The sequence below is a fragment of the Gnatocerus cornutus genome, unplaced genomic scaffold (assembly GCF_029298725.1).
Source record: "Gnatocerus cornutus isolate USDA-ARS CGAHR unplaced genomic scaffold, icGnaCorn1.1 ctg00000021.1, whole genome shotgun sequence".
Taxonomy (NCBI): Eukaryota; Metazoa; Arthropoda; class Insecta; order Coleoptera; family Tenebrionidae; genus Gnatocerus; species Gnatocerus cornutus.
The window spans coordinates 1,157,867-1,181,906 of NW_028275373.1; positions in this window are offsets into that span (position 1 = coordinate 1,157,867).

Below are 24,040 nucleotides of genomic sequence, written 5' to 3' on the forward strand. Positions count from 1 at the left end.
TTTGCGAATTCAAGCGAGAAAACAACGAAAATCGGCGAGAAATCGTTGTTTTGCATCGAAATATGCGGTTTTCTGTAAGAATTTTGATGATTTCGTGCAGAATTCTGCTGTTTTCTTGCAATTCAGCCGTTGAATCTAGGTAAAAAGTCATGATTTTATAGATTTCGTGCTCTTCTTGGCGAATTCAAGATAGAAAACAACGAAAATCGGCGAGAAATCGTTGTTTTGCATCGAAATATGCGGTTTTCTGTAAGAATTTTGATGATTTCGTGCAGAATTCTGCTGTTTTCTTGCAATTCAGCCGTTGAATCTTGGTAAAAAGTCATGATTTTTTAGATTTCGTGCTCTTCTTTGCGAATTCAAGCCAGAAAACAACGAAAATCGGCGAGAAATCGTCGTTTTGCATCGAAATATGCGGTTTTCTGTAAGAATTTTGATGATTTCGTGCAGAATTCTGCTGTTTTCTTGCAATTCAGCCGTAGAATCTTGGTAAAAAGTCATGATTTTGTAGATTTCGTGCTCGTCTTTGCGAATTCAAGCCAGAAAACAACGAAAATCGGCGAGAAATCGTCGTTTTGCATCGAAATATGCGGTTTTCTCTAAGAATTTTGACGATTTCGTGCAGAATTCTGCTGTTTTCTTGCAATTCAGCTGTTGAATCTTGGTAAAAAGTCATGATTTTGTAGATTTCGTGCTCTTCTTGGCGAATTCAAGATAGAAAACAACGAAAATCGGCGAGAAATCGTTGTTTTGCATCGAAATATGCAGTTTTCTCTGAGAATTTTGATGATTTCGTGCAGAATTCTGCTGTTTTCTTGCAATTCAGCCGTTGAATCTTGGTAAAAAGTCATGATTTTGTAGATTTCGTGCTCTTCTTTGCGAATTCAAGCCAGAAAAAAACGAAAATCGGCGAGAAATCGTCGTTTTGCATCGAAATATGCAGTTTTCTGTAAGAATTTTGATGATTTCGTGCAGAATTCTGCTGTTTTCTTGCAATTCAGCCGTAGAATCTTGGTAAAAAGTGATGATTTTGTAGATTTCGTGCTCTTCTTTGCGAATTCAAGCCAGATAACAACGAAAATCGGCGAGACATCGTTGTTTTGCATCGAAATATGCGGTTTTCTGTAAGAATTTTGATGATTTCGTGCAGAATTCTGCTGTTTTCTTGCAATTCAGCCGTTGAATCTTGGTAAAAAGTCATGATTTTGTAGATTTCGTGCTCTTCTTTGCGCATTCAAGCCAGAAAACAACGAAAATCGGCGAGAAATCGTCGATTTGCATCGAAAAATGCGGTTTTCTGTAAGAATTTTGATGATTTCGTGCAGAATTCTGCGGTTTTCTTGCAATTCAGCTGTTGAATCTTAGTAAAAAGTCATGATTTTGTAGATCTCGTGCTCTTCTTTGCGAATTCAAGCCAGAAAACAACGAAAATAGGCGAGAAATCGTCGTTTTGCATCGAAATATGCGGTTTTCTGTAAGAATTTTGATGATTTCGTGCAGAATTCTGCTGTTTTCTTGCAATTCAGCTGTTGAATCTTGGTAAAAAGTCATGATTTTGTAGATTTCGTGCTCTTCTTTGCGAATTCAAGCCAGAAAACAACGAAAATCGGCGAGAAATAATCGTTTTGCATCGAAATATGCGGTTTTCTGTAAGAATTTTGACGATTTTGTGCAGAATTCTGCTGTTTTCTTGCAATTCAGCCGTAGAATCTTGGTAAAAAGTGATGATTTTGTGGATTTCGTGCTCTTCTTTGCGAATTCAAGCCAGAAAACAACGAAAATCGGCGAGAAATCGTTGTTTTGCATCGAAATATGCGGTTTTCTGTAAGAATTTTGATAATTTCGTGCAGAATTCTGCGGTTTTCTTGCAATTCAGCCGTTGAATCTAGATAAAAAGTCATGATTTTGTAGATTTCGTGCTCTTCTTTGCGAATTCAAGCCAAAAAACAGCGAAAATCGGCGAGAAATCGTTGTTTTGCATCGAAATATGCGGTTTTCTGTAAGAATTTTGATGATTTCGTGCAGAATTCTGCTGTTTTCTTGCAATTCAGCCGTTGAATCTAGGTAAAAAGTCATGATTTTGTAGATTTCGTGCTCTTCTTGGCGAATTCAAGATAGAAAACAACGAAGATCGGCGAGAAATCGTTGTTTTGCATTGAAATATGCAGTTTTCTCTAAGAATTTTGATGATTTTGTGCAGAATTCTGCTGTTTTCTTGCAATTCAGCCGTTGAATCTTGGTAAAAAGTCATGATTTTGTAGATTTCGTGCTCTTCTTTGCGAATTCAAGATAGAAAACAACGAAAATCAGCGAGAAAACGTCGTTTTGCATTGAAATATGCGGTTTTCTCTAAGAATTTTGATGATTTCGTGCAGAATTCTGCTGTTTTCTTGCAATTCAGCCGTTGAATCTTGGTAAAAAGTCATGATTTTGTAGATTTCGTGCTCCTCTTTGCAAATTCATGCCAGAAAACAACGAAAATCGGCGAGAAATCGTCGTTTTGCATCGAAATATGCGGTTTTCTGTAAGAATTTTGATGATTTCGTGCAGAATTCTGCTGTTTTCTTGCAATTCAGCCGTTGAATCTTGGTAAAACGTCATGATTTTGTAGATTTCGGGCTCTTCTTTGCAAATTCAAACCAGAAAACAACGAAAATCGGCGAGAAATCGTCGTTTTGCATCGAAATATGCGGTTTTCTGTAAGAATTTTGATGATTTCGTGCAGAATTCTGCTGTTTTCTTGCAATTCAGCTGTTGAATCTTGGAAAAAAGTCATGATTTTGTAGATTTCGTGCTCTTCTTTGCGAATTCAAGCCAGAAAACAACGAAAATCGGCGAGAAATCGATGTTTTGCATCGAAATATGCGGTTTTCTGTAAGAATTTTGATGATTTCGTGCAGAATTCTGCTGTTTTCTTGCAATTCAGCCGTTGAATCTTGGTAAAAAGTCATGATTTTGTAGATTTCGTGCTCTTCTTTGCGAATTCAAGCCAGAAAACAACGAAAATCGGCGAGAAATCGACGTTTTGCATCGAAAAATGCGGTTTTCTGTAAGAATTTTGATGATTTCGTGCAGAATTCTGCTGTTTTCTTGCGATTCAGCCGTTGAATCTTGGTAAAAAGTCATGATTTTGTAGATTTCGTGCTCTTCTTTGCGAATTCAAGCCAGAAAACAACGAAAATCGGCGAGAAATCGTCGTTTTGCATCGAAATATGCGGTTTTCTGTAAGAATTTTGATGATTTCGTGCAGAATTCTGCTGTTTTCTTGCAATTCAGCCGTTGAATCTTGGTAAAAAGTGATGATTTTGTAGATTTCGTGCTCTACTTTGCGAATTCAAGCCAGAAAACAACGAAAATCGGCGAGAAATCGTCGTTTTGCATCGAAATATGCGGATTTCTCTAAGAATTTTGACGATTTCGTGCAGAATTCTGCTGTTTTCTTGCAATTCAGCTGTTGAATCTTGGTAAAAAGTCATGATTTTGTAGATTTCCTGCTCTTCTTGGCGAATTCAAGATAGAAAACAACGAAAATCGGCGAGAAATCGTTGTTTTGCATCGAAATATGCAGTTTTCTCTGAGAATTTTGATGATTTCGTGCAGAATTCTGCTGTTTTCTTGCAATTCAGCCGTTGAATCTTGGTAAAAAGTCATGATTTTGTAGATTTCGTGCTCTTCTTTGCGAATTCAAGCCAGAAAACAACGAAAATCGGCGAGAAATCGTTGTTTTGTATCGAAATATGCAGTTTTCTCTGAGAATTTTGATGATTTCGTGCAGAATTCTGCTGTTTTCTTGCAATTCAGCCGTTGAATCTTGGTAAAAAGTCATGATTTTGTAGATTTCGTGCTCTTCTTTGCGAATTCAAGCCAGAAAACAACGAAAATCGGCGAGAAATCGACGTTTTGCATCGAAAAATGCGGTTTTCTGTAAGAATTTTGATGATTTCGTGCAGAATTCTGCTGTTTTCTTGCGATTCAGCCGTTGAATCTTGGTAAAAAGTCATGATTTTGTAGATTTCGTGCTCTTCTTTGCGAATTCAAGCCAGAAAACAACGAAAATCGGCGAGAAATCGTCGTTTTGCATCGAAATATGCGGTTTTCTGTAAGAATTTTGATGATTTCGTGCAGAATTCTGCTGTTTTCTTGCAATTCAGCCGTTGAATCTTGGTAAAAAGTGATGATTTTGTAGATTTCGTGCTCTACTTTGCGAATTCAAGCCAGAAAACAACGAAAATCGGCGAGAAATCGTCGTTTTGCATCGAAATATGCGGATTTCTCTAAGAATTTTGACGATTTCGTGCAGAATTCTGCTGTTTTCTTGCAATTCAGCTGTTGAATCTTGGTAAAAAGTCATGATTTTGTAGATTTCCTGCTCTTCTTGGCGAATTCAAGATAGAAAACAACGAAAATCGGCGAGAAATCGTTGTTTTGCATCGAAATATGCAGTTTTCTCTGAGAATTTTGATGATTTCGTGCAGAATTCTGCTGTTTTCTTGCAATTCAGCCGTTGAATCTTGGTAAAAAGTCATGATTTTGTAGATTTCGTGCTCTTCTTTGCGAATTCAAGCCAGAAAACAACGAAAATCGGCGAGAAATCGTTGTTTTGCATCGAAATATGCAGTTTTCTCTGAGAATTTTGATGATTTCGTGCAGAATTCTGCTGTTTTCTTGCAATTCAGCCGTTGAATCTTGGTAAAAAGTCATGATTTTGTAGATTTCGTGCTCTTCTTTGCGAATTCAAGCCAGAAAACAACGAAAATCGGCGAGAAATCGTCGTTTTGCATCGAAATATGCAGTTTTCTGTAAGAATTTTGATGATTTCGTGCAGAAGTCTGCTGTTTTCTTGCAATTCAGCCGTAGAATCTTGGTAAAAAGTGATGATTTAGTAGATTTCGTGCTCTTCTTTGCGAATTCAAGCCAGAAAACAACGGTAATCGGCGAGAAATCGTTGTTTTGCGTCGAAATATGCGGTTTTCTGTAAGAATTTTGATGATTTCGTGCAGAATTCTGCTGTTTTCTTGCAATTCAGCCGTAGAATCTTGGTAAAAAGTGATGATTTTGTAGATTTTGTGCTCTTCTTTGCGAATTCAAGCCAGAAAACAACGAAAATCGGCGAGAAATCGTTGTTTTGCATCGAAATATGCGGTTTTCTGTAAGAATTTTATAATTTCGTGCAGAATTCTGCGGTTTTCTTGCAATTCAGCCGTTGAATCTAGGTAAAAAGTCATGATTTTGTAGATTTCGTGCTCTTCTTTGCGAATTCAAGCCAAAAAAACGGCGAAAATCGGCGAAAAATCGTTGTTTTGCATCGAAATATGCGGTTTTCTGTAAGAATTTTGATGATTTCGTGTAGAATTCTGCTGTTTTCTTGCAATTCAGCCGTTGAATCTAGGTAAAAAGTCATGATTTTGTAGATTTCGTGCTCTTCTTGGCAAATTCAAGATAGAAAACAACGAAGATCGGCGAGAAATCGTTGTTTTGCATTGAAATATGCAGTTTTCTCTAGGAATTTTGATGATTTTGTGCAGAATTCTGCTGTTTTCTTGCAATTCAGCCGTTGAATCTTGGTAAAAAGTCATGATTTTGTAGATTTCGTGCTCTTCTTTGCGAATTCAAGATAGAAAACAACGAAAATCAGCGAGAAAACGTCGTTTTGCATCGAAATATGCGGTTTTCTCTAAGAATTTTGATGATTTCGTGCAGAATTCTGCTGTTTTCTTGCAATTCAGCCGTTGAATCTTGGTAAAACGCCATGATTTTGTAGATTTCGGGCTCTTCTTTGCAAATTCAAACCAGAAAACAACGAAAATCGGCGAGAAATCGTCGTTTTGCATCGAAATATGCGGTTTTCTGTAAGAAGTTTGATGATTTCGTGCAGAATTTTGCTGTTTTCTTGCAATTCAGCTGTTGAATCTTGGTAAAAAGTCATGATTTTGTAGATTTCGTGCTCTTCTTTGCGAATTCAAGCCAGAAAACAACGAAAATCGGCGAGAAATCGTCGTTTTGCATCGAAATATGCGGTTTTCTGTAAGAATTTTGATGATTTCGTGCAGAATTCTGCTGTTTTCTTGCAATTCAGCCGTAGAATCTTGGTAAAAAGTGATGATTTTGTAGATTTCGTGCTCTTCTTTGCGAATTCAAGCCAGAAAACAACGAAAATCGGCGAGAAATCGTTGTTTTGCATCGAAATATGCGGTTTTCTGTAAGAATTTTGATGATTTCGTGCAGAATTCTGCTGTTTTCTTGCAATTCAGCCGTTGAATCTTGGTAAAAAGTCATGATTTTGTAGATTTCGTGCTCTTCTTTGCGAATTCAAGCCAGAAAACAACGAAAATCGGCGAAAAATCGTCGTTTTGCATCGAAATATGCTGATTTCTCTAAGAATTTTGACGATTTCGTGCAGAATTCTGCTGTTTTCTTGCAATTCAGCTGTTGAATCTTGGTAAAAAGTCATGATTTTGTAGATTTCGTGCTCTTCTTGGTGAATTCAAGATAGAAAACAACGAAAATCGGCGAGAAATCGTTGTTTTGCATCGAAATATGCAGTTTTCTCTGAGAATTTTGATGATTTCGTGCAGAATTCTGCTGTTTTCTTGCAATTCAGCCGTTGAATCTTGGTAAAAAGTCATGATTTTGTAGATTTCGTGCTCTTCTTTGCGAATTCAAGCCAGAAAACAACGAAAATCGGCGAGAAATCGTCGTTTTGCATCGAAATATGCAGTTTTCTGTAAGAATTTTGATGATTTCGTGCAGAAGTCTGCTGTTTTCTTGCAATTCAGCCGTTGAATCTTGGTAAAAAGTCATGATTTTGTAGATTTCGTGCTCTTCTTTGCGAATTCAAGCCAGAAAACAACGAAAATCGGCGAAAAATCGTCGTTTTGCATCGAAATATGCGGTTTTCTGTAAGAATTTTGATGATTTCGTGCAGAATTCTGCTGTTTTCTTGCAATTCAGCCGTAGAATCTTGGTAAAAAGTGATGATTTTGTAGATTTCGTGCTCTTCTTTGCGAATTCAAGCCAGAAAACAACGAAAATCGGCGAGAAATCGTCGTTTTGCATCGAAATATGCAGTTTTCTGTAAGAATTTTGATGATTTCGTGCAGAAGTCTGCTGTTTTCTTGCAATTCAGCCGTAGAATCTTGGTAAAAAGTGATGATTTAGTAGATTTCGTGCTCTTCTTTGCGAATTCAAGCCAGAAAACAACGGTAATCGGCGAGAAATCGTTGTTTTGCGTCGAAATATGCGGTTTTCTGTAAGAATTTTGATGATTTCGTGCAGAATTCTGCTGTTTTCTTGCAATTCAGCCGTAGAATCTTGGTAAAAAGTGATGATTTTGTAGATTTTGTGCTCTTCTTTGCGAATTCAAGCCAGAAAACAACGAAAATCGGCGAGAAATCGTTGTTTTGCATCGAAATATGCGGTTTTCTGTAAGAATTTTATAATTTCGTGCAGAATTCTGCGGTTTTCTTGCAATTCAGCCGTTGAATCTAGGTAAAAAGTCATGATTTTGTAGATTTCGTGCTCTTCTTTGCGAATTCAAGCCAAAAAAACGGCGAAAATCGGCGAAAAATCGTTGTTTTGCATCGAAATATGCGGTTTTCTGTAAGAATTTTGATGATTTCGTGTAGAATTCTGCTGTTTTCTTGCAATTCAGCCGTTGAATCTAGGTAAAAAGTCATGATTTTGTAGATTTCGTGCTCTTCTTGGCGAATTCAAGATAGAAAACAACGAAGATCGGCGAGAAATCGTTGTTTTGCATTGAAATATGCAGTTTTCTCTAGGAATTTTGATGATTTTCTGCAGAATTCTGCTGTTTTCTTGCAATTCAGCCGTTGAATCTTGGTAAAAAGTCATGATTTTGTAGATTTCGTGCTCTTCTTTGCGAATTCAAGATAGAAAACAACGAAAATCAGCGAGAAAACGTCGTTTTGCATCGAAATATGCGGTTTTCTCTAAGAATTTTGATGATTTCGTGCAGAATTCTGCTGTTTTCTTGCAATTCAGCCGTTGAATCTTGGTAAAACGCCATGATTTTGTAGATTTCGGGCTCTTCTTTGCAAATTCAAACCAGAAAACAACGAAAATCGGCGAGAAATCGTCGTTTTGCATCGAAATATGCGGTTTTCTGTAAGAAGTTTGATGATTTCGTGCAGAATTTTGCTGTTTTCTTGCAATTCAGCTGTTGAATCTTGGTAAAAAGTCATGATTTTGTAGATTTCGTGCTCTTCTTTGCGAATTCAAGCCAGAAAACAACGAAAATCGGCGAGAAATCGTCGTTTTGCATCGAAATATGCGGTTTTCTGTAAGAATTTTGATGATTTCGTGCAGAATTCTGCTGTTTTCTTGCAATTCAGCCGTAGAATCTTGGTAAAAAGTGATGATTTTGTAGATTTCGTGCTCTTCTTTGCGAATTCAAGCCAGAAAACAACGAAAATCGGCGAGAAATCGTTGTTTTGCATCGAAATATGCGGTTTTCTGTAAGAATTTTGATGATTTCGTGCAGAATTCTGCTGTTTTCTTGCAATTCAGCCGTTGAATCTTGGTAAAAAGTCATGATTTTGTAGATTTCGTGCTCTTCTTTGCGAATTCAAGCCAGAAAACAACGAAAATCGGCGAAAAATCGTCGTTTTGCATCGAAATATGCGGATTTCTCTAAGAATTTTGACGATTTCGTGCAGAATTCTGCTGTTTTCTTGCAATTCAGCTGTTGAATCTTGGTAAAAAGTCATGATTTTGTAGATTTCGTGCTCTTCTTGGTGAATTCAAGATAGAAAACAACGAAAATCGGCGAGAAATCGTTGTTTTGCATCGAAATATGCAGTTTTCTCTGAGAATTTTGATGATTTCGTGCAGAATTCTGCTGTTTTCTTGCAATTCAGCCGTTGAATCTTGGTAAAAAGTCATGATTTTGTAGATTTCGTGCTCTTCTTTGCGAATTCAAGCCAGAAAACAACGAAAATCGGCGAGAAATCGTCGTTTTGCATCGAAATATGCAGTTTTCTGTAAGAATTTTGATGATTTCGTGCAGAAGTCTGCTGTTTTCTTGCAATTCAGCCGTTGAATCTTGGTAAAAAGTCATGATTTTGTAGATTTCGTGCTCTTCTTTGCAAATTCATGCCAGAAAACAACGAAAATCGGCGAGAAATCGTCGTTTTGCATCGAAATATGCGGTTTTCTGTAAGAATTTTGATGATTTCGTGCAGAATTCTGCTGTTTTCTTGCAATTCAGCCGTTGAATCTTGGTAAAACGTCATGATTTTGTAGATTTCGGGCTCTTCTTTGCAAATTCAAACCAGAAAACAACGAAAATCGGCGAGAAATCGTCGTTTTGCATCGAAATATGCGGTTTTCTGTAAGAATTTTGATGATTTCGTGCAGAATTCTGCTGTTTTCTTGCAATTCAGCTGTTGAAACTTGGTAAAAAGTCATGATTTTGTAGATTTCGTGCTCTTCTTTGCGAATTCAAGCCAGAAAACAACGAAAATCGGCGAGAAATCGTCGTTTTGCATCGAAATATGCGGTTTTCTGTAAGAATTTTGATGATTTCGTGCAGAATTCTGCTGTTTTCTTGCAATTCAGCCGTTGAATCTTGGTAAAAAGTCATGATTTTGTAGATTTCGTGCTCTTCTTTGCGAATTCAAGCCAGAAAACAACGAAAATCGGCGAGAAATCGTCGTTTTGCATCGAAATATGCGGTTTTCTGTAAGAATTTTGATGATTTCGTGCAGAATTCTGCTGTTTTCTTGCATTCAGCCGTTGAATCTTGGTAAAAAGTGATGATTTTGTAGATTTCGTGCTCTACTTTGCGAATTCAAGCCAGAAAACAACGAAAATCGGCGAGAAATCGTCGTTTTGCATCGAAATATGCGGATTTCTCTAAGAATTTTGACGATTTCGTGCAGAATTCTGCTGTTTTCTTGCAATTCAGCTGTTGAATCTTGGTAAAAAGTCATGATTTTGTAGATTTCCTGCTCTTCTTGGCGAATTCAAGATAGAAAACAACGAAAATCGGCGAGAAATCGTTGTTTTGCATCGAAATATGCAGTTTTCTCTGAGAATTTTGATGATTTCGTGCAGAATTCTGCTGTTTTCTTGCAATTCAGCCGTTGAATCTTGGTAAAAAGTCATGATTTTGTAGATTTCGTGCTCTTCTTTGCGAATTCAAGCCAGAAAACAACGAAAATCGGCGAGAAATCGTTGTTTTGCATCGAAATATGCAGTTTTCTCTGAGAATTTTGATGATTTCGTGCAGAATTCTGCTGTTTTCTTGCAATTCAGCCGTTGAATCTTGGTAAAAAGTCATGATTTTGTAGATTTCGTGCTCTTCTTTGCGAATTCAAGCCAGAAAACTACGAAAATCGGCGAGAAATCGTCGTTTTGCATCGAAATATGCAGTTTTCTGTAAGAATTTTGATGATTTCGTGCAGAAGTCTGCTGTTTTCTTGCAATTCAGCCGTAGAATCTTGGTAAAAAGTGATGATTTTGTAGATTTCGTGCTCTTCTTTGCGAATTCAAGCCAGAAAACAACGGTAATCGGCGAGAAATCGTTGTTTTGCGTCGAAATATGCGGTTTTCTGTAAGAATTTTGATGATTTCGTGCAGAATTCTGCTGTTTTCTTGCAATTCAGCCGTAGAATCTTGGTAAAAAGTGATGATTTTGTAGATTTTGTGCTCTTCTTTGCGAATTCAAGCCAGAAAACAACGAAAATCGGCGAGAAATCGTTGTTTTGCATCGAAATATGCGGTTTTCTGTAAGAATTTTGATAATTTCGTGCAGAATTCTGCGGTTTTCTTGCAATTCAGCCGTTGAATCTAGGTAAAAAGTCATGATTTTGTAGATTTCGTGCTCTTCTTTGCGAATTCAAGCCAAAAAACGGCGAAAATCGGCGAAAAATCGTTGTTTTGCATCGAAATATGCGGTTTTCTGTAAGAATTTTGATGATTTTGTGTAGAATTCTGCTGTTTTCTTGCAATTCAGCCGTTGAATCTAGGTAAAAAGTCATGATTTTGTAGATTTCGTGCTCTTCTTGGCGAATTCAAGATAGAAAACAACGAAGATCGGCGAGAAATCGTTGTTTTGCATTGAAATATGCAGTTTTCTCTAGGAATTTTGATGATTTTGTGCAGAATTCTGCTGTTTTCTTGCAATTCAGCCGTTAAATCTTGGTAAAAAGTCATGATTTTGTAGATTTCGTGCTCTTCTTTGCAAATTCATGCCAGAAAACAACGAAAATCGGCGAGAAAACGTCGTTTTGCATCGAAATATGCGGTTTTCTGTAAGAATTTTGATGATTTCGTGCAGAATTCTGCTGTTTTCTTGCAATTCAGCCGTTGAATCTTGGTAAAAAGTCATGATTTTGTAGATTTCGTGCTCCTCTTTGCGAATTCAAGCCAAAAAACCACGAAAATCGGCGAGAAATCGTCGTTTTGCATCGAAATATGCGGTCTTCTCTAAGAATTTTGATGATTTCGTGCAGAATTCTGCTGTTTTCTTGCAATTCAGCCGTTGAATCTTGGTAAAAAGTCATGATTTTGTAGATTTCGTGCTTCTCTTTGCGAATTCAAGCCAAAAAACCACGAAAATCGGCGAGAAATCGTCGTTTTGCATCGAAATTGCAATTCAGCCGTTGAATCTTGGTAAAAAGTCATGATTTTGTAGATTTCGTGCTCTTCTTTGCAAATTCATGCCAGAAAACAACGAAAATCGGCGAGAAATCGTCGTTTTGCATCGAAATATGCGGTTTTCTGTAAGAATTTTGATGATTTCGTGCAGAATTCTGCTGTTTTCTTGCAATTCAGCCGTAGAATCTTGGTAAAAAGTGATGATTTTGTAGATTTCGTGCTCTTCTTTGCGAATTCAAGCCAGAAAACAACAAAAATCGGCGAGAAATCGTTGTTTTGCATCGAAATATGCGGTTTTCTGTAAGAATTTTGATGATTTCGTGCAGAATTCTGCTGTTTTCTTGCAATTCAGCCGTTGAATCTTGGTAAAAAGTCATGATTTTGTAGATTTCGTGCTCTTCTTTGCAAATTCAAGCCAGAAAACAACGAAAATCGGCGAGAAATCGTCGTTTTGCATCGAAATATGCGGATTTCTCTAAGAATTTTGACGATTTCGTGCAGAATTCTGCTGTTTTCTTGCAATTCAGCTGTTGAATCTTGGTAAAAAGTCATGATTTTGTAGATTTCGTGCTCTTCTTGGTGAATTCAAGATAGAAAAGAACGAAAATCGGCGAGAAATCGTTGTTTTGCATCGAAATATGCAGTTTTCTCTGAGAATTTTGATGATTTCGTGCAGAATTCTGCTGTTTTCTTGCAATTCAGCCGTTGAATCTTGGTAAAAAGTCATGATTTTGTAGATTTCGTGCTCTTCTTTGCGAATTCAAGCCAGAAAACAACGAAAATCGGCGAGAAATCGTCGTTTTGCATCGAAATATGCAGTTTTCTGTAAGAATTTTGATGATTTCGTGCAGAAGTCTGCTGTTTTCTTGCAATTCAGCCGTTAAATCTTGGTAAAAAGTCATGATTTTGTAGATTTCGTGCTTTTCTTTGCAAATTCATGCCAGAAAACAACGAAAATCGGCGAGAAATCGTCGTTTTGCATCGAAATATGCGGTTTTCTGTAAGAATTTTGATGATTTCGTGCAGAATTCTGCTGTTTTCTTGCAATTCAGCCGTTGAATCTTGGTAAAACGTCATGATTTTGTAGATTTCGGGCTCTTCTTTGCAAATTCAAACCAGAAAACAACGAAAATCGGCGAGAAATCGTCGTTTTGCATCGAAATATGCGGTTTTCTGTAAGAATTTTGATGATTTCGTGCAGAATTCTGCTGTTTTCTTGCAATTCAGCTGTTGAATCTTGGTAAAAAGTCATGATTTTGTAGATTTCGTGCTCTTCTTTGCGAATTCAAGCCAGAAAACAACGAAAATCGGCGAGAAATCGTCGTTTTGCATCGAAATATGCGGTTTTCTGTAAGAATTTTGATGATTTCGTGCAGAATTCTGCTGTTTTCTTGCAATTCAGCCGTTGAATCTTGGTAAAAAGTCATGATTTTGTAGATTTCGTGCTCTTCTTTGCAAATTCAAGCCAGAAAACAACGAAAATCGGCGAGAAATCGACGTTTTGCATCGAAAAATGCGGTTTTCTGTAAGAATTTTTATGATTTCGTGCAGAATTCTGCTGTTTTCTTGCGATTCAGCCGTTGAATCTTGGTAAAAAGTCATGATTTTGTAGATTTCGTGCTCTTCTTTGCGAATTCAAGCCAGAAAACAACGAAAATCGGCGAGAAATCGTCGTTTTGCATCGAAATATGCGGTTTTCTGTAAGAATTTTGATGATTTCGTGCAGAATTCTGCTGTTTTCTTGCAATTCAGCCGTTGAATCTTGGTAAAAAGTGATGATTTTGTAGATTTCGTGCTCTACTTTGCGAATTCAAGCCAGAAAACAACGAAAATCGGCGAGAAATCGTCGTTTTGCATCGAAATATGCGGATTTCTCTAAGAATTTTGACGATTTCGTGCAGAATTCTGCTGTTTTCTTGCAATTCAGCTGTTGAATCTTGGTAAAAAGTCATGATTTTGTAGATTTCCTGCTCTTCTTGGCGAACTCAAAATAGAAAACAACGAAAATCGGCGAGAAATCGTTGTTTTGCATCGAAATATGCAGTTTTCTCTGAGAATTTTGATGATTTCGTGCAGAATTCTGCTGTTTTCTTGCAATTCAGCCGTTGAATCTTGGTAAAAAGTCATGATTTTGTAGATTTCGTGCTCTTCTTTGCGAATTCAAGCCAGAAAACAACGAAAATCGGCGAGAAATCGTTGTTTTGCATCGAAATATGCAGTTTTCTCTGAGAATTTTGATGATTTCGTGCAGAATTCTGCTGTTTTCTTGCAATTCAGCCGTTGAATCTTGGTAAAAAGTCATGATTTTGTAGATTTCGTGCTCTTCTTTGCGAATTCAAGCCAGAAAACAACGAAAATCGGCGAGAAATCGTCGTTTTGCATCGAAATATGCAGTTTTCTGTAAGAATTTTGATGATTTCGTGCAGAAGTCTGCTGTTTTCTTGCAATTCAGCCGTAGAATCTTGGTAAAAAGTGATGATTTTGTAGATTTCGTGCTCTTCTTTGCGAATTCAAGCCAGAAAACAACGGTAATCGGCGAGAAATCGTTGTTTTGCGTCGAAATATGCGGTTTTCTGTAAGAATTTTGATGATTTCGTGCAGAATTCTGCTGTTTTCTTGCAATTCAGCCGTAGAATCTTGGTAAAAAGTGATGATTTTGTAGATTTTGTGCTCTTCTTTGCGAATTCAAGCCAGAAAACAACGAAAATCGGCGAGAAATCGTTGTTTTGCATCGAAATATGCGGTTTTCTGTAAGAATTTTGATAATTTCGTGCAGAATTCTGCGGTTTTCTTGCAATTCAGCCGTTGAATCTAGGTAAAAAGTCATGATTTTGTAGATTTCGTGCTCTTCTTTGCGAATTCAAGCCAAAAAACGGCGAAAATCGGCGAAAAATCGTTGTTTTGCATCGAAATATGCGGTTTTCTGTAAGAATTTTGATGATTTTGTGTAGAATTCTGCTGTTTTCTTGCAATTCAGCCGTTGAATCTAGGTAAAAAGTCATGATTTTGTAGATTTCGTGCTCTTCTTGGCGAATTCAAGATAGAAAACAACGAAGATCGGCGAGAAATCGTTGTTTTGCATTGAAATATGCAGTTTTCTCTAGGAATTTTGATGATTTTGTGCAGAATTCTGCTGTTTTCTTGCAATTCAGCCGTTGAATCTTGGTAAAAAGTCATGATTTTGTAGATTTCGTGCTCTTCTTTGCGAATTCATGATAGAAAACAACGAAAATCAGCGAGAAAACGTCGTTTTGCATCGAAATATGCGGTTTTCTCTAAGAATTTTGATGATTTCGTGCAGAATTCTGCTGTTTTCTTGCAATTCAGCCGTTGAATCTTGGTAAAAAGTCATGATTTTGTAGATTTCGTGCTCCTCTTTGCGAATTCAAGCCAAAAAAACCACGAAAATCGGCGAGAAATCGTCGTTTTGCATCGAAATATGCGGTCTTCTCTAAGAATTTTGATGATTTCGTGCAGAATTCTGCTGTTTTCTTGCAATTCAGCCGTTGAATCTTGGTAAAAAGTCATGATTTTGTAGATTTCGTGCTTCTCTTTGCGAATTCAAGCCAAAAAACCACGAAAATCGGCGAGAAATCGTGGTTTTGCATCGAAATTGCAATTCAGCCGTTGAATCTTGGTAAAAAGTCATGATTTTGTAGATTTCGTGCTCTTCTTTGCAAATTGATGCCAGAAAACAACGAAAATCGGCGAGAAATCGTCGTTTTGCATCGAAATATGCGGTTTTCTGTAAGAATTTTGATGATTTCGTGCAGAATTCTGCTGTTTTATTGCAATTCAGCTGTTGAATCTTGGTAAAAAGTCATGATTTTGTAGATTTCGTGCTCTTCTTTGCGAATTCAAGCCAGAAAACAACGAAAATCGGCGAGAAATCGTCGTTTTGCATCGAAATATGCAGTTTTCTGTAAGAATTTTGATGATTTCGTGCAGAAGTCTGCTGTTTTCTTGCAATTCAGCCGTAGAATCTTGGTAAAAAGTGATGATTTTGTAGATTTCGTGCTCTTCTTTGCGAATTCAAGCCAGAAAACAACGGTAATCGGCGAAAAATCGTTGTTTTGCGTCGAAATATACGGTTTTCTGTAAGAATTTTGATGATTTCGTGCAGAATTCTGCTGTTTTCTTGCAATTCAGCCGTAGAATCTTGGTAAAAAGTGATGATTTTGTAGATTTTGTGCTCTTCTTTGCGAATTCAAGCCAGAAAACAACGAAAATCGGCGAGAAATCGTTGTTTTGCATCGAAATATGCTGTTTTCTGTAAGAATTTTGATAATTTCGTGCAGAATTCTGCGGTTTTCTTGCAATTCAGCCGTTGAATCTAGGTAAAAAGTCATGATTTTGTAGATTTCGTGCTCTTCTTTGCGAATTCAAGCCAAAAAACGGCGAAAATCGGCGAAAAATCGTTGTTTTGCATCGAAATATGCGGTTTTCTGTAAGAATTTTGATGATTTCGTGTAGAATTCTGCTGTTTTCTTGCAATTCAGCCGTTGAATCTAGGTAAAAAGTCATGATTTTGTAGATTTCGTGCTCTTCTTGGCGAATTCAAGATAGAAAACAACGAAGATCGGCGAGAAATCGTTGTTTTGCATTGAAATATGCAGTTTTCTCTAGGAATTTTGATGATTTTGTGCAGAATTCTGCTGTTTTCTTGCAATTCAGCCGTTGAATCTTGGTAAAAAGTCATGATTTTGTAGATTTCGTGCTCTTCTTTGCGAATTCAAGATAGAAAACAACGAAAATCAGCGAGAAATCGTCGTTTTGCATCGAAATATGCGGTTTTCTGTAAGAATTTTGACGATTTCGTGCAGAATTCTGCTGTTTTCTTGCAATTCAGCCGTTGAATCTTGGTAAAAATCATGATTTTGTAGATTCCGTGCTCTTCTTTGCGAATTCAAGATAGAAAACAACGAAAATCAGCGAGAAATCGTCATTTTGCATCGAAATATGCGGTTTTCTCTAAGAATTTTGATGATTTCGTGCAGAATTCTGCTGTTTTCTTGCAATTCAGCTGTTGAATCTTGGTAAAATGTGATGATTTTGTAGATTTCGTGCTCTTCTTTGCGAATTCAAGCCAGAAAACAACGAAAATCGGCGAGAAATCGTCGTTTTGCATCGAAATATGCGGTTTTCTTTAAGAATTTAGATGATTTCGTGCAGAATTCTGCTGTTTTCTTGCAATTCAGCCGTTGAATCTTGGTAAAAAGTCATGATTTTGTAGATTTCGTGCTCTTCTTTGCGAATTCAAGCCAGAAAACAACGAAAATCGGCGAGAAATCGTCGTTTTGCATCGAAATATGCGGTTTTCTCTAAGAATTTTGACGATTTCGTGCAGAATTCTGCTGTTTACTTGCAATTCAGCCGTTGAATCTTGGTAAAAAGTCATGATTTTGTAGATTTCGTGCTCTTTTTTGCGAACTCAAGATAGAAAACAACGAAAATCAGCGAGAAATCGTCGTTTTGCATCGAAATATGCGGTTTTCTCTAAGAATTTTGATGATTTCGTGCAGATCTTGATTCAACGGCTGAATTGCAAGAAAACAGCAGAATTCTGCACGAAATCATCAAAATTCTTACAGAAAACCGCATATTTCGATGCAAAACAACGATTTCTCGCCGATTTTCGTTGTTTTCTATCTTGAATTCGCCAAGAAGAGCACGAAATCTACAAAATCGTGACTTTTTACCAAGATTCAACGGCTGAATTGCAAGAAAACAGCAGTATTCTGCACGAAATCGTCAAAATTCTTAGAGAAAACCGCATATTTCGATGCAAAACGACGATTTCTCGCCGATTTTCGTTGTTTTCTGGCTTGAATTCGCAAAGAAGAGCACGAAATCAACAAAATCATCACTTTTTACCAAGATTCAACGGCTGAATTGCAAGAAAACAGCAGAATTCTGCACGAAATCATCAAAATTCTTAGAGAAAACCGCATATTTCGATGCAAAACGACGATTTCTCGCCGATTTTCGTGGTTTTCTGGCTTGAGTTCGCAAAGAAGAGCACGAAATCTACAAAATCATGACTTTTTATTAAGATTCAACGGCTGAATTGCAAGAAAACAGCAGAATTCTGCACGAAATCATCAAAATTCTTACAGAAAACCGCATATTTCGATGCAAAACGACGATTTCTCGCCGATTTTCGTTGTTTTCTGGCTTGAATTCGCAAAGAAGAGCACGAAATCTACAAAATCTTGACTTTTTACCATGATTCAACGGCTGAATTGCAAGAAAACAGCAGAATTCTGCACGAAATCATCAAAATTCTTACAGAAAACCGCATATTTCGATGCAAAACGACGATTTCTCGCCGATTTTCGTTGTTTTCTGGCATGAATTTGCAAAGAAGAGCACGAAATCTACAAAATCATGACTTTTTACCAAGATTCAACAGCTGAATTGCAAGAAAACAGCAGAATTCTGCACGAAATCATCAAAATTCTTAGAGAAAACCGCATATTTCGATGCAAAACGACGATTTCTCGCTGATTTTCGTTGTTTTCTATCTTGAATTCGCAAAGAAGAGCACGAAATCTACAAAATCATGACTTTTTACCAAGATTCAACGGCTGAATTGCAAGTAAACAGCAGAATTCTGCACGAAATCGTCAAAATTCTTAGAGAAAACCGCATATTTCGATGCAAAACGACGATTTCTCGCCGATTTTCGTTGTTTTCTATCTTGAATTCGCCAAGAAGAGCACGAAATCTACAAAATCGTGACTTTTTACCAAGATTCAACGGCTGAATTGCAAGAAAACAGCAGTATTCTGCACGAAATCGTCAAAATTCTTAGAGAAAACCGCATATTTCGATGCAAAACGACGATTTCTCGCCGATTTTCGTTGTTTTCTGGCTTGAATTCGCAAAGAAGAGCACGAAATCAACAAAATCATCACTTTTTACCAAGATTCAACGGCTGAATTGCAAGAAAACAGCAGAATTCTGCACGAAATCATCAAAATTCTTAGAGAAAACCGCATATTTCGATGCAAAACGACGATTTCTCGCTGATTTTCGTTGTTTTCTATCTTGAATTCGCAAAGAAGAGCACGAAATCTACAAAATCATGACTTTTTACCAAGATTCTACGGCTGAATTGCAAGAAAACAGCAGATTTCTGCACGAAATCATCAAAATTCTTACAGAAAACCGCATATTTCGATGCAAAACGACGATTTCTCGCCGATTTTCGTTGTTTTCTGGCTTGAATTCGCAAAGAAGAGCACGAAATCTACAAAATCTTGACTTTTTACCATGATTCAACGGCTGAATTGCAAGAAAACAGCAGAATTCTGCACGAAATCATCAAAATTCTTACAGAAAACCGCATATTTCGATGCAAAACAACGATTTCTCGCCGATTTTCGTTGTTTTCTGGCATGAATTTGCAAAGAAGAGCACGAAATCTACAAAATCATGACTTTTTACCAAGATTCAACAGCTGAATTGCAAGAAAACAGCAGAATTCTGCACGAAATCATCAAAATTCTTAGAGAAAACCGCATATTTCGATGCAAAACGACGATTTCTCGCTGATTTTCGTTGTTTTCTATCTTGAATTCGCAAAGAAGAGCACGAAATCTACAAAATCATGACTTTTTACCAAGATTCAACGGCTGAATTGCAAGTAAACAGCAGAATTCTGCACGAAATCGTCAAAATTCTTAGAGAAAACCGCATATTTCGATGCAAAACGACGATTTCTCGCCGATTTTCGTTGTTTTCTGGCTTGAATTCGCAAAGAAGAGCACGAAATCTACAAAATCATGACTTTTTACCAAGATTCAACGGCTGAATTGCAAGAAAACAGCAGAATTCTGCACGAAATCATCAAAATTCTTAGAGAAAACTGCATATTTCGATGCAAAACAACGATTTCTCGCCGATTTTCGTTGTTTTCTGGCTTGAATTCGCAAAGAAGAGCACGAAATCTAAAAAATCATGACTTTTTACCAAGATTCAACGGCTGAATTGCAAGAAAACAGCAGAATTCTGCACGAAATCATCAAAATTCTTACAGAAAACCGCATATTTCGATGCAAAACAACGATTTCTCGCCGATTTTCGTTGTTTTCTGGCTTGAATTCGCAAAGAAGAGCACGAAATCTACAAAATCATCACTTTTTACCATGATTCTACGGCTGAATTGCAAGAAAACAGCAGAATTCTGCACGAAATCATCAAAATTCTTACAGAAAACCGCATATTTCGATGCAAAACAACGATTTCTCGCCGATTTTCGTTGTTTTCTGGCTTGAATTCGCAAGGAAGAGCACGAAATCTACAAAATCATCACTTTTTACCAAGATTCTACGGCTGAATTGCAAGAAAACCGCAGAATTCTGCACGAAATCATCAAAATTCTTACAGAAAACCGCATATTTCGATGCAAAACAACGATTTCTCGCCGATTTTCGTTGTTTTCTGGCTTGAATTCGCAAAGAAGAGCACGAAATCTACAAAATCATCACTTTTTACCAAGATTCTACGGCTGAATTGCAAGAAAACCGCAGAATTCTGCACGAAATCATCAAAATTCTTACAGAAAACCGCATATTTCGATGCAAAACGACGATTTCTCGCCGATTTTCGTTGTTTTCTGGCTTGAATTCGCAAAGAAGAGCACGAAATCTACAAAATCATGACTTTTTACCAAGATTCAACGGCTGAATTGCAAGAAAACAGCAGAATTCTGCACGAAATCATCAAAATTCTTAGAGAAAACTGCATATTTCGATGCAAAAGAACGATTTCTCGCCGATTTTCGTTGTTTTCTATCTTGAATTCGCCAAGAATAGCACGAAATCTACAAAATCGTGACTTTTTACCAAGATTCAACGGCTGAATTGCAAGAAAACAGCAGAATTCTGCACGAAATCATCAAAATTCTTACAGAAAACCGCATATTTCGATGCAAAACGACGATTTCTCGCCGATTTTCGTTGTTTTCTGGCATGAATTTGCAAAGAAGAACACGAAATCTACAAAATCATCACTTTTTACCAAGGTTCAACGGCTGAATTGCAAGAAAACAGCAGAATTCTGCACGAAATCATCAAAATTCTTAGAGAAAACCGCATATTTCGATGCAAAACGACGATTTCTCGCTGATTTTCGTTGTTTTCTATCTTGAATTCGCAAAGAAGAGCACGAAATCTACAAAATCATGACTTTTTACCAAGATTCAACGGCTGAATTGCAAGTAAACAGCAGAATTCTGCACGAAATCGTCAAAATTCTTAGAGAAAACCGCATATTTCGATGCAAAACGACGATTTCTCGCCGATTTTCGTTGTTTTCTGGCTTTAATTCGCAAAGAAGAGCACAAAATCTACAAAATCATCACTTTTTCCCAAGATTCAACGGCTGAATTGCAAGAAAACAGCAGAATTCTGCACAAAATCATCAAAATTCTTAGAGAAAACCGCATATTTCGATGCAAAACGTCGATTTCTCGCCGATTTTCGTTGTTTTCTGGCTTGAATTCGCAAAGAAGAGCACGAAATCTAAAAAATCATGACTTTTTACCAAGATTCAACGGCTGAATTGCAAGAAAACAGCAGAATTTTGCACGAAATCATCAAAATTCTTACAGAAAACCGCATATTTCGATGCAAAACAACGATTTCTCGCCGATTTTCGTTGTTTTCTGGCTTGAATTCGCAAAGAAGAGCACGAAATCTACAAAATCATCACTTTTTACCATGATTCTACGGCTGAATTGCAAGAAAACAGCAGAATTCTGCACGAAATCATCAAAATTCTTACAGAAAACCGCATATTTCGATGCAAAACGACGATTTCTCGCCAATTTTCGTTGTTTTCTGGCTTGAATTCGCAAAGAAGAGCACGAAATCTACAAAATCATCACTTTTTACCATGATTCTACGGCTGAATTGCAAGAAAACAGCAGAATTCTGCACGAAATCATCAAAATTCTTACAGAAAACCGCATATTTCGATGCAAAACAACGATTTCTCGCCGATTTTCGTTGTTTTCTGGCTTGAATTCGCAAAGAAGAGCACGAAATCTACAAAATCATCACTTTTTACCAAGATTCTACGGCTGAATTGCAAGAAAACCGCAGAATTCTGCACGAAATCATCAAAATTCTTACAGAAAACCGCATATTTCGATGCAAAACGACGATTTCTCGCCGATTTTCGTTGTTTTCTGGCTTGAATTCGCAAAGAAGAGCACGAAATCTACAAAATCATGACTTTTTACCAAGATTCAACGGCTGAATTGCAAGAAAACAGCAGAATTCTGCACGAAATCATCAAAATTCTTAGAGAAAACTGCATATTTCGATGCAAAACAACGATTTCTCGCCGATTTTCGTTGTTTTCTATCTTGAATTCGCCAAGAATAGCACGAAATCTACAAAATCGTGACTTTTTCCCAAGATTCAACGGCTGAATTGCAAGAAAACAGCAGAATTCTGCACGAAATCATCAAAATTCTTACAGAAAACCGCATATTTCGATGCAAAACGACGATTTCTCGCCGATTTTCGTTGTTTTCTGGCATGAATTTGCAAAGAAGAACACGAAATCTACAAAATAATCACTTTTTACCAAGGTTCAACGGCTGAATTGCAAGAAAACAGCAGAATTCTGCACGAAATCATCAAAATTCTTAGAGAAAACCGCATATTTCGATGCAAAACGACGATTTCTCGCCGATTTTCGTGGTTTTCTGGCTTGAGTTCGCAAAGAAGAGCACGAAATCTACAAAATCATGACTTTTTACCAAGATTCAACGGCTGAATTGCAAGTAAACAGCAGAATTCTGCACGAAATCGTCAAAATTCTTAGAGAAAACCGCATATTTCGATGCAAAACGACGATTTCTCGCCGATTTTCGTTGTTTTCTGGCTTTAATTCGCAAAGAAGAGCACGAAATCTACAAAATCATCACTTTTTACCAAGATTCAACGGCTGAATTGCAAGAAAACAGCAGAATTCTGCACAAAATCATCAAAATTCTTAGAGAAAACCGCATATTTCGATGCAAAACGACGATTTCTCGCCGATTTTCGTTGTTTTCTGGCTTGAATTCGCAAAGAAGAGCACGAAATCTACAAAATCATCACCTTTTACCATGATTCAACGGCTGAATTGCAAGAAAACAGCAGAATTCTGCACGAAATCATCAAAATTCTTAGAGAAAACCGCATATTTCGATGCAAAACGACGATTTCTCGCTGATTTTCGTTGTTTTCTATCTTGAATTCGCAAAGAAGAGCACGGAATCTACAAAATCATGACTTTTTACCAAGATTCAACGGCTGAATTGCAAGAAAACAGCAGAATTCTGCACGAAATCATAAAAATTCTTGGAGAAAACCGCATATTTCGATGCAAAACGACGTTTTCTCGCTGATTTTCGTGGTTTTCTATCTTGAATTCGCAAAGAAGAGCACGAAATCTACAAAATCATGACTTTTTACCAAGATTCAACGGCTGAATTGCAAGAAAACAGCAGAATTCTGCACAAAATCATCAAAATTCTTAGAGAAAACTGCATATTTCGATGCAAAACAACGATTTCTCGCCGATTTTCGTTGTTTTCTATCTTGAATTCGCCAAGAAGAGCACGAAATCTACAAAATCATGACTTTTTACCTAGATTCAACGGCTGAATTGCAAGAAAACAGCAGAATTCTGCACGAAATCATCAAAATTCTTACAGAAAACCGCATATTTCGATGCAAAACAACGATTTCTCGCCGATTTTCGTTGTTTTCTGGCTTGAATTCGCAAAGAAGAGCACGAAATCTACAAAATCATGACTTTTTACCTAGATTCAACGGCTGAATTGCAAGAAAACCGCAGAATTCTGCACGAAATTATCAAAATTCTTACAGAAAACCGCATATTTCGATGCAAAACAACCATTTCTCGCTGATTTTCGTTGTTTTCTGGCTTGAATTCGCAAAGAAGAGCACGAAATCTACAAAATCATCACTTTTTACCAAGATTCTACGGCTGAATTGCAAGAAAACAGCAGAATTCTGCACGAAATCATCAAAATTCTTACAGAAAACCGCATATTTCGATGCAAAACAACGATTTCTCGCCGATTTTCGTTGTTTTCTGGCTTGAATTCGCAAAGAAGAGCACGAAATTTACAAAATCATGACTTTTTACCAAGATTCAACGGCTGAATTGCAAGAAAACAGCAGAATTCTGCACGAAATCATCAAAATTCTTTGAGAAAACCGCATATTTCGATGCAAAACGACGATTTCTCGCCGATTTTCGTTGTTTTCTGGCTTGAATTCGCAAAGAAGAGCACGAAATCTACAAAATCATCACTTTTTACCAAGATTCAACGGCTGAATTGCAAGAAAACAGCAGAATTCTGCACGAAATCATCAAAATTCTTAGAGAAAAC